The 10824-nt window shown below is 36.6% G+C and overlaps 1 long non-coding RNA gene across 2 annotated transcripts; it reads right to left on the bottom strand.

The window, feature by feature from the left end:
• Positions 1 to 2942: 2942 nt before the first annotated feature.
• On the bottom strand, positions 2943 to 9094 carry LOC145036720 (uncharacterized). 2 transcript variants are annotated; one of them, XR_013678532.1, is made up of 7 exons: positions 8406 to 9094; positions 5042 to 6873; positions 4808 to 4923; positions 4190 to 4276; positions 3619 to 4082; positions 3379 to 3543; positions 2943 to 3202 (listed from the first exon to the last, which is right to left on the bottom strand). It is a non-coding gene; the product is annotated as an uncharacterized LOC145036720 (long non-coding RNA). The 2 variants fall into 2 exon arrangements; XR_013678531.1 differs by having other exon boundaries at positions 5019 to 6873.
• Positions 9095 to 10824: the final 1730 nt, after the last annotated feature.

The following is a 10824-nucleotide window of genomic DNA, read 5'->3' on the forward strand; positions in this document are numbered from 1 at the left end:
GTTTCCCTACCAATTAGCACCAACAGAGATGCAGGAACTATCTGGTCAACTTAACGAACTGCTCAACAAGGGATTTATAAGACCAAGTTTCTCGCCTTGGGGAGCACTGGTCTTGTTTGTTAAGAAGAAAGACGGATCATTCCGTATGTGTATCGACTACAGAGAACTCAACAAACTGACGGTCAAGAATCGTTACCCTCTGCCTCGCATAGACGATCTATTTGCCCAACTGCAAGGGGAAAACTACTTTTCCAAAATTGATCTATGATCCGGATATCACCAGTTACGAGTACTAGAGGAGGATGTCCCAAAGACAACCTTCAGAACTCGTTACGGACACTACGAGTTCGTGGTGATGCCATTCGGATTGACCAATTCGCCCGTAGTTTTCATGGATATGATGAATAGAGTATGCCAAGCTTACTTGGATCAGTTTGTCATTGTCTTCATAGATGACATCCTGATCTACTCCCGAAGTAAGGAAGAGCATGGCGATCACCTGCGATAAGTTGTAGGAACTTTACGAACGGAGAAGCTCTATGCGAAGTTCTCTAAATGCGAATTTTGGATCCGAAGAGTCGAATTCTTAGGACACGTGGTAAGCGAAGAAGGGATCCACATGGACCCATCCAAAATTAAGGCCATTGTGAACTGGTCAGCACCGAAGACGCCTACAGAAATTTGTCAATTTCTAGGTCTCGCTGACTACTACCACAGGTTTATACAGAACTTCTCCCAAATTGTGAAACCTCTTACAACACTGACCCAGAAAGGCGTGGCCTTTGACTGGGGAGAGAAACAGGAGAGAGCGTTCCAAACACTCAAACGAGCCTTGTGCACCGCACCTGTACTATCCATGCTATACATGCTATATAGAGAGAGAATACACGTTACAGCTAGCACACGCAAAACATTACAGTACATTACTATTACAAAGATATGTTTACATGATTACATTTACATGAGTATATTTACATAAACACGCTTACATGAGTACATTAACATAGATAATATATGATGAGTTATTATTACATTGTATATGTATAGATTATGTTATATAATCCTCATTCTTATCTTTACCTTGTGATACAATCACATAATCGACGAGATGGATTGGATTTAATATCCTAGTACCAAAGGATACTCTGCGGGATTAACCATTCCTAGAATCTCTATTAGCTACAAAGATAAAAGCACATCCTCGGATGTCAACGGTTGATACCATTATAGGTATACTTTAAGGGATTAACTATTCCTACACCCAGCTGTTAGCAACAGAGGTAAATGTACATCTACAAATGTCTTAAGTTAACATTGTTAGTTACCCTAGTACCAAAGGATAATACTTAGGTTAGTTATATTATTACCTTTATCTTGTGACTCATTCACATAACCGATGAGGTGAATTATATTTGAGTATCCTAGTACCAAAGGATACAATTTCTTATAATAATAATAATAATAGCACAGTCGGGTCTTGGTAGAAGGCTACATTCAGAGCAGTTAGGTCTTGGTTGAAGACTCCCTTTTATAATAGTAGGAATCATAGGGATTTCTAGGGTTTTTCAAATGTTTACAGTTGGTCTACAAACATTTTGATACTTATACGAGATTTCTTTCAAAACAATTTGAAGTCTTTCATTACAAGTTTTACAAATTAAGACACATTAATACTTATGATCTCACCAGCTTTAAAGCTGATACTCCCTTTCAAAATAACTTGTATCCTCAGGTCAACGATAGACAGGTACCGATGCAAGGTTTAGAGAAGATGGAGCCCGATCAAGACTCATCTTTCATTTTGATTATACTTTAGTGTCTATTATAATTTGACAGAACACACTTGTATTAAAATTATATTATTAATGCAATGGATGATGTTGTTGCTTGTTTACTACTTTTCATTGTTGTGATACTGTACATGACGTCCTCCGCCCAGTTTGTTTCTGTCGTTCATGGTTTTGGGGTGTAACATAGTGGTATCAGAGCATTGTTTATAGTGAATTAAGTATATCAACCCATAAAAGATATACAAACTATAAATACAATGGGATTAAAAATACTCTGACCAAGAGTTTATACTTTAAATAATAAAATATTTAATTAAGTATACGTGCTGCATTCATACTAAAATCAATGTCACTAGGACAGTACAAAAGAATTACGATTGTTGGGCAACACAGGTGGACTTAGAGACATATAGTCAAAACTGGGAAGATATAGTCTGATCACCTATATTATCCGAGGGTTGAATAACATGTGCCTAAGTGTAGTTGTGTGGTTGCAACAAGTCTAAAATCTTACCAACAATACCACAATGAGAACAGTACAACATAACATTAAACTTAAAATACTATAGGAGTATTTGGTGTTACTATAAGTACTTTATACTTGAGAACTAAAACAGGATCTTCATTACTAAGTTGATACACTACTAGAAAAACAGCCTTTTACGACGCTCATTGCGCGTCGTAAAAGGCTCAGACGACGCGCAAATGCACGTCAAGGAAGGCCCTGTCATAAAGAGAGACGACACACTTTTGCGCGTCGTCTATAGACGATGCTCATTTACGACGCGCGTTTACGACACGCAATGCGTATCAAGGAAGACCCTGTCATAAAGTAAGACGACACGCATTCGTGCGTCGTAACCTTACGACGCGCGTGTTAATGACACGCAATGCGTATCAAGGAAGCCCCTATCAAGAAAGGCCATGTCATAAATGAAGATGCCACTCATTTTTGCGTATCGTAATTTTAAATGTTAAAAAAAATATTATTTATAGATTTACTAATTTTCAAATTAAATTTGCATTTAATGTCTCATAACAAAAAATAAAATACTATATACAAAAAATACAATCCATTGCATAAAATTTAATATCATACAAATAATCGATCCATGGAAAGATAAAACAAATCAATAGATGTTGTTTTCTCCCTATACATGATTATTAAATACTAAATAACAAACTTTATTTCATATTCATACATATGATTAGATTCTTCAGTAAGAAAAACATATACCTACAACTAGACTTGGAAGATCCATGATTGAATACGATTTCCAATGTAACTTTGATCCAAATGAGAAGTAAATGCCTTATATATTGAGGACATTACACTTCGACATTCTTCAAACTTTGTGTAGATTGTGTATGCAATGTCCAAAACTGACATGTCATCTGGTCCATGGAGGTATCTACAAATGTACAAAAGCATTTAATTAACACATATAATAATTGCAGAATAGGATTCAAGATTAACAAGTACATAACATAATATGAAACTACTCATAAAAACAAGAATGCTCAACAGTTTAAATTTAAAACCACAAATAGACAACATAAAATGACTCATTTAAACTTGGTAGTTTACCTTACTGAACTTGTTTGTAGGGAATGAACGATTCAATTCCTTACACTATCCCATCCTACCAAAACACTTCATAAACCAAGGGCGTAAAGCTTATTGTTGTTCTTTATTTGGCTGAAGGGATTTTGGAAGGTTGTTGAAAGAAGGAAACTGAAACTCGAATGCAAACTGAAACTCAAATGCAAATTCAAAAGTGAAAAATAATAAAACGTAAAGTGAAAGATAACATAAACTGAAACTCACCCGAATCATATGCATAGCCTCACGTGATCTCAACATGGAGTTTCCTTGAGCAGGTGTTGGTGTTGGTGTACTGGAAGTCAACAAACCAGTGATGGAATTCATGATGGAGGAAGAGGGGGGTCTTGCCATCTTGATGCCTCTAGTCATCCCACACATAACACCCATACCGCTTCCAGCTGGCAACATGCGTACACCTGTAAAATGTAATTTACAATATTTTAAGCTCAATTCCAAAACAATAAATAAACTTACTTACAAATAAGATTAGTTTGAATTCATCACATAACTAACATCACACTTTTGGCTAAAAAAAATCCCAAATACAACAAACAGAATCTCAAATCTCAAATTCTGAATAGGAGGTTTTGAATTTAAAATTAGAATAGCATATCTGATTCATGTCCCAAAGCTTCAAGATGAGTAGCCATCGCCTTGTTCATTGGTGGTGGTCCACATCATAAAATCTGTTCACACAACAAACACATAATACGTATTTTAGCCTTTTTTACCACTGTTGAATAAATATTTCAAAACATGTTTGAATGAAAGGAGTTGAATTAGAATAAGATACCTTGATATCAGATGAAGGTGCAGGTAAATGGTCTTGGATCATTTTTTTTCATACAAACCCAACGCCACCTGTCCATCCCTCCGGTGGCTTCACAAATACAAAACCAGGCCCTTTATTTTAATTTATATTTTATAATAAACCCAAAAATTATTAGGTTTAATTCAATGCAACAAACAGCAACCTACTATCATTGATTTGTTTATCATAGGCTTTTTGTTACTAAGAATAATACCTACCTGATTCAATACATAGTAAACTTTGAAGCGATTAGGGTAATTAAAAGTAAGTCCCTCTAGTTCTTCCTGTAAGTGTAATTAATCCCTCATCAAATTATTTAAATTATCCTTAATTTAATACTTTGCAAAAAATACAAATTCATTAATCTAAAATTCCAAAAGTAGATGACTCCTCTTAGAGAAGATGGGAACTACTTGTTTTTGTTTTTGTGTGTGTCATGGAAATTAGCACTTTCTTAATGTGTAGTAACAATTAGAATCGAAAGTTGTTCCTATCTTCTCTCATTTGTGTCGTGAATTTGATTGTCAGAGTTGCAACTTCTTGATGACAAGCTTGTTACACAAAAAGTTACTATCAAAGAAGTATATAAAGTTCGCTTACTTTCAACTGATCGATCTGATATAATGTACGTTGGTTCACCAGATTCACCATCTATATTCACAGGGGTAAATTTGGCAACTGTAATATCCAACAACTCCTAAGGGTATGCGAAAAGCCTGAAATGAAAATAGCAATAATTAATCAACTAAAATAATGTGTTTTTATAAGTGTCCATGTTCATAAGATCATAAGAGTTAAAAGACCACTAAACTTGGAAATTTTGGATGTGCTTACTGCTTCTAGACCATTTTCACCATCAAGAATTGAGGAAAATGTTTTGAACCATTGTACTCTACTAGAAGTTTCTGTAGCTCTCAATATGTGTATAGCGATAGGGGCAGGAAGAGATGGCATGTATTAGAGGCAGATAAGTTGTTAACGTGTAGTTTTCTTGATGATATGGTGAAATAAACATGTGAACATCTGATTTTGTAGACAGGTTGCAGGTGTGGACAGCCACCCTTTCAAAAGTGAAGTCCATATGAATTGGGCATGGCCTTTGTATGTTGTGCAACGTCAGCTGTGCTATTTTGGGCTTTGATCAGGTGAAAAATTGTAGACATGACTGCTATGGTGAATCCGTGAAACAACTAAATAGGGGTGTGAACAGATTGAAGTCTTGAATATGGTCAGGTGCTCAAAAGGAGAAATCAGAAACTAAAGGCGAGTGTATGCTCTCAATATGTGAATCCAGTTGCTTCAGTGTTTTGCTTTTTATGTGTCTGTGACCTTTTCCCCCTTTTAAAAATAACAAAATGAAGTCAGGTTGGAATGTGAAATTTTGTAGGAGGCACAGGTGGCATCCTATGTAAGTGTTTGTGTAGTTGTAGTCTGATCTGATTTTATTATGATGCTTTCTATACTCATAAGTTGCTTGAGTAGTCTGATATTGACACATAGAAATAATGGCAGTGAGTTGGCTCTTCTTTCAGACATATTGTCAGGCAGTTGGAGTGCATAACTTATCTTCATCTTTTCTCGTACATTTTTGTTAAACTACCAAAGTCAATGTATATAGTTTCATCCCTGTCTTCAGATACCAAATTCAGAAAATAAAGGAAACACATATATGGAGGTTGAAACACGAAATTAAGGAGATGGAAAAAGAAAGGAAAATGTTTGTATGCGACTACCCCAAAATATAAGGTTGTAAGTGGAAAATTAAGGGAAGATTATACAACTAAATAAAAGAAAGAATTATAATAAGAAATCAAATTTTTAACATGGATTACATATGAACCTGATTCTCAACTGGAACTATTGAGTAATTCAAATCAAATTTTCCAGTATGCAATTGAAGAACAAAAAAACCCATACAGCAATATATAAAGATTAAAAGGGTACCTGATGAAAGAATAAAAAAAAAAAAACAGTGATAGATAAAGATTAAAAGGGTAATTGCTAAGCGTTGGGCTTTCATTCAAAAATTTTAAGTATGGCTAAAAAATAGTGTTTATCAAAAAAGTAAATATGAAAATAACTAATATAAGGAAATCAACTTCTAGAAGCTTTTCAAAGATACACATTAGCTACCTTGTATCTCCTTCAAGTATGAAATAATCTATTAAATATGAAAGAAAAATCTATATTAGGGATGATAAGTTGGTGGCTATGTGTTTTTCAATTGAGGCTAAAGAGAGGGTGTTACCAACAGAGACAATATTAGTAAAAATTAGAACAAAGAAATTGTTAAAAACATTACCTGATCAGAGTAGTATTGGCCCTTCTTTCTTTAAATTTCTTTGACCCAAAAGGGGTTGCACTGAATGTTAAAAACATTACCTGATCAGAGTAGTATTGGCCACTACTTTTATACACGAGACTCGCTCTTTTTCTGATATGTTATGCCATCTGTCTGGGATAGTAGGATCGGGTCTTTTTGCACGGGTCTTTAGCTTATGTGGATATCATTTGGATTAGCCTCTGCTGATATGGTGTGCTATTGGGGCATATAGTAGAATCCAAGTAGACCTCCTTCATTACCTGTTGAAGGAATTGAACATGATTGAGAATGTTTTGTGTAGAACGAGCTCTTCAAACCTATGGCTTCAACATTTTCACATAACCTGAAACCAATAAAGATGGCGCTGAAAGGATTGAGAATGTGTATCAGAATTCAATCATTTAATATAGATAAGTTGTTAGAGGCATTTTTACAAACAGGTGGTGTGCACCATGAAAAACATGCGGAATTAATCTATCTAACGTGGATGATGATTACTAATTCCCTAGATCTAACAAGAATTCATATCTAAGTATCCGAAATTAAACCTTTAAGCTAGATAAGTTCAATTCTTTGGGCGAGTAACAATAAGATGTAAGAGAAATTTTTACAAACATGTGGACTGTGCACCATGAAATGCTTAGAGAATTATTCTTGCTGCCATGAATAACAAGTACTAAATCCATAAAATTGAAAGAAACCCATCAAAATTAAAGAGGGCTAAATACGAAGTTGGAGACATAGATCGTATGAACCGCAAACCGACAACGAGAACCTTGATTCCTTGTGGGTAACTAAAACGAGTCTTTAGACCTTCAAACCCAAACAACACGACATGTCTAAATTAAAACTGGCGAAGCCAACATAGAACAAATCCAACATGAGCCAAAATGGAAAAATGATAATCCTCTTCTTAGTTACGGCATGGCAGGGAGTAGTGAAGGTAGAGGGGAAACCAACAATACAGAACGAGGCCAACATATAAGAGGATACTGTGCAATTCGTTGAAAATAAGAGCAAATAAAGATACCTTAGAGAAAAAAATGGAAACCTTAATAATCTGAATTAACCAGACATCCAGACGAAACAACACATAACAAGAAGGAAGAAGAAAGGTTATTATTTGTTTATTGCTTCCGGACAGGACGAGGACTTTGTTCTTTTTGAAGAACTGGCAATAGATGCACGAATAAGTCCAAATGGGCCATTACTACAGCAAATGAGTTTTATTCATGAAGTATTAAGGGATTACTACAATAGGGGAATGTCGATTTTCAATTTCAAATGAAGTATTAGAAGACGTTAGACCAAAAACCTGATAAAAGTCGTCGGAGCCAGAAGCACGGGAACTACCGGAGGTATTATTGACATGAACAACTTACCTGATGGAAGAGACCGTGGGATATACAACAAATCAATAAGCAAGTCAGGGAATGAAACCTATGTAAAATTCACACAGATATACATGAAAAGAGATGATTGCATCAACATACGCAGTCTGAACACCAATATTTAGGAAGTTCATAAGCTAGGTCAGAAAGGAATTGTCAAAACACAAATTTTAAGATAGTTTACTGTCCGAGATCGTGATTTATATCAAGTTGTTTCTCCTATAGTAGTCTATAATAAATCTATGAAACAATCAATAACCAATTTCACCAAAACAAGCATGAAATCGAACTTTTCTTTTCAAAAACATAATAATCGAGATCAGCTTCAAGTGAGAACGATTTTCAACTCCAATCAAGTAGATAACCCCAAAATAAACCCAGATTTAACAAAAACAACTGACCCGCTGTCCCCGGGGATGATGACTTTTGGAAGCGTTCTTCTTCTTTAAGGCATCGTAATTTAAAATAATAGACGTTAACTGACCTGTAGAGACAATCGGTGGTGGAGAGAGACGGTGGCTTGGACCATGGTGGTGAGCGACGTTACGTAGACTAAATTGATCGGAACTGATAGCGGTAAAAGTGAATTGCGATGACGCAATCGATTTGCAAGACCTGAAGACCACATTGCCTCCAGTCACCGCCACTGGCAACCCACGCCGTCGCACCACCAATACCAACAACGACAACTGAGAGAGTTGATAGTAGAAGAGGAAAGATCGACAATATCCACGACAACCAAGACTCTTAAATCTGTAACGCGAAAACTGATTGCGACTTTTTAGGGTTTGTTGAAAGACCTGTGGGGTGTAGTGGTGGTTCTCGGCTTTTGCAAAGGCAGTGTGGTGGTGGCTCAGGGCTGGTGTTGTGGTGCGATGTTGTAACGGTGGTGTCCGAAAGAAAACACAAATTGTGATGGAAGCTATTGTTGTTGGTGATGTCTGATTCATCAAAAGAAAATAATTCTTCGGTCAAACGTCTATTTTGTGAAAGAATATATTACTATTGCAAATGCGTTATGTTTGATTAGGGTTTGCACATAGAAGGAAGTGAAAGTCGATTGGAGAGGAAGGGGTTTGCAGAGACAAGGAAGGGAGAGAATGAAGTCGATCTGGTGGGTGTAGAGAGTAGAGAGGAAGAGGAAGGCGGGTGTTCAAAATTTTGGGGATTTAGTTCCCCCTTACCTATCAAGGAGTCACAGAAGCGCGCGTTTAGTAAAAATTATAAAGCGACATTTGTAGAGGACGCCCTTTTTATTATAGGTACCCTCCGTGTTTTTTATTTTTGTTTATTGGACATTAATTTTAGGGCGCGCAAAAATACGTGTCCTCTATTCTTCAAATTTTGGAAGTTTGACATTATTTTTAGGGGCACACAAAAATGCGTATCGTAAATCAGCGAGTGTCGTTGTTTGCGCGTCATTAAAGGGTATTTTTCTTGTAGTGATAGTTGCTAAGTGGATACACTAAGGCTGTATGTAACTAGGATGTTATAGACTTAGAATCTGTGAAAATTTTGCTTTACCCCTATTCTTTGTGAATTTGGAGTTAATGTCACTTATTCGAAGGCCTATCCTGTTTCGAGTACATATAACTGGTATGCACTTCACAAATAGTGATGTAACTAATGAAGATTTTCTAAATAATTATCTAGATAATTCATCTAATAATTATTTTCTTACCGCAAATTCTCACGTTGATAACATGGCTTGACTCCATCCCCACGACAACCAGTACCTTCCGAACGAAGTCATTTCTGGATGGTTTGGAGAAGAACCAGAGAATGATCATCCGATTCCTTTAAATGATAAGCATGATGAAGACCATTCGGACGGTGCTAACTCCGAGCCCGAGGTTGAGAACCTACCCCAGGCAGCTCCCGTTCCAATTCCTATCCCTCGTCCGACTTTTCATGGCCCGATGCCTCCATGGGTCGAATGTTTGGAAGCATGGAGTGAAGATCAAGATCAACCTATGCCGTTTAATGGAGACCGAAGCTTCTACAACGTATATGAAGGGAGCACAGCAGATAGAGTTCTACCAATCCTATTCCGTAGAGTTGCCCGAAACGAAATTCAGGGCAAGATAGCTCTACATCGTATCGCGAAAGTTGACACCATTGGAGGGATGCATATCCTTCGCACCAACAACCTTGAACATGCTCGTGAGAGATCTGAGAGAGACCACGAAACCCTGCTGCAAGCACTAGCTGAAACCCGAGCCGAAGTCATAGAGCTCCGAGTACGTCAGAGGGTATACGAAAGACACCTACTTGATGTGGAATGTCAACTGGCTGAACTGAGAATTCACCAGAGGGATGACCGTCGCCAGTAGTAGATGCTTTACTTTATTTTCCTTGTTAAAAGGAATCATTTTTTTGTCTATGCCCAAAGTGGCATTTTCTAAATTATCTTGTACCGTAAGTACTTTTGGTTAGGTCTTTATGCTGTCAAGGTCTATCCTCTCTGGATATGATGTAAGACCTTTTTACAAGGTCATTTTCCTGAACTTTTACATCATGAATATCAAAGATATTAATCATTGGCTAACTTCTGTGTCATTCTTTATTCAAGTACTCTTATCATACTTTCAGTGGAGTCTATCAGAAACATGCTTTAGTCAAGTCATTGGACTATAGTAATTTAACTTCGAAGACATTTCCAAGTCTCTTTTAGTGGTTGGATCATGTTATTCACCAACCATCGATACCTCGGTTTGAACGCAAACATCTTGAGACCATTTTACGAACTTACTCCCACTCAGTACTAGGACTGTATCATAGGGATGTAGGTCAAACTCACGAGAACATACTTCTATTCTTTTCATAAATAGTCGAACTACATCTAGGTTCAACCATGCTCGCTCACAAATTCATTTTATTTCCGTGAAACAGAATCATGTCGC

This window comes from Lactuca saligna, chromosome 3 (genome assembly GCF_052625555.1).
Source record: "Lactuca saligna cultivar CGN05327 chromosome 3, ASM5262555v1, whole genome shotgun sequence".
In the NCBI taxonomy this organism is placed as follows: Eukaryota; Viridiplantae; Streptophyta; class Magnoliopsida; order Asterales; family Asteraceae; genus Lactuca; species Lactuca saligna.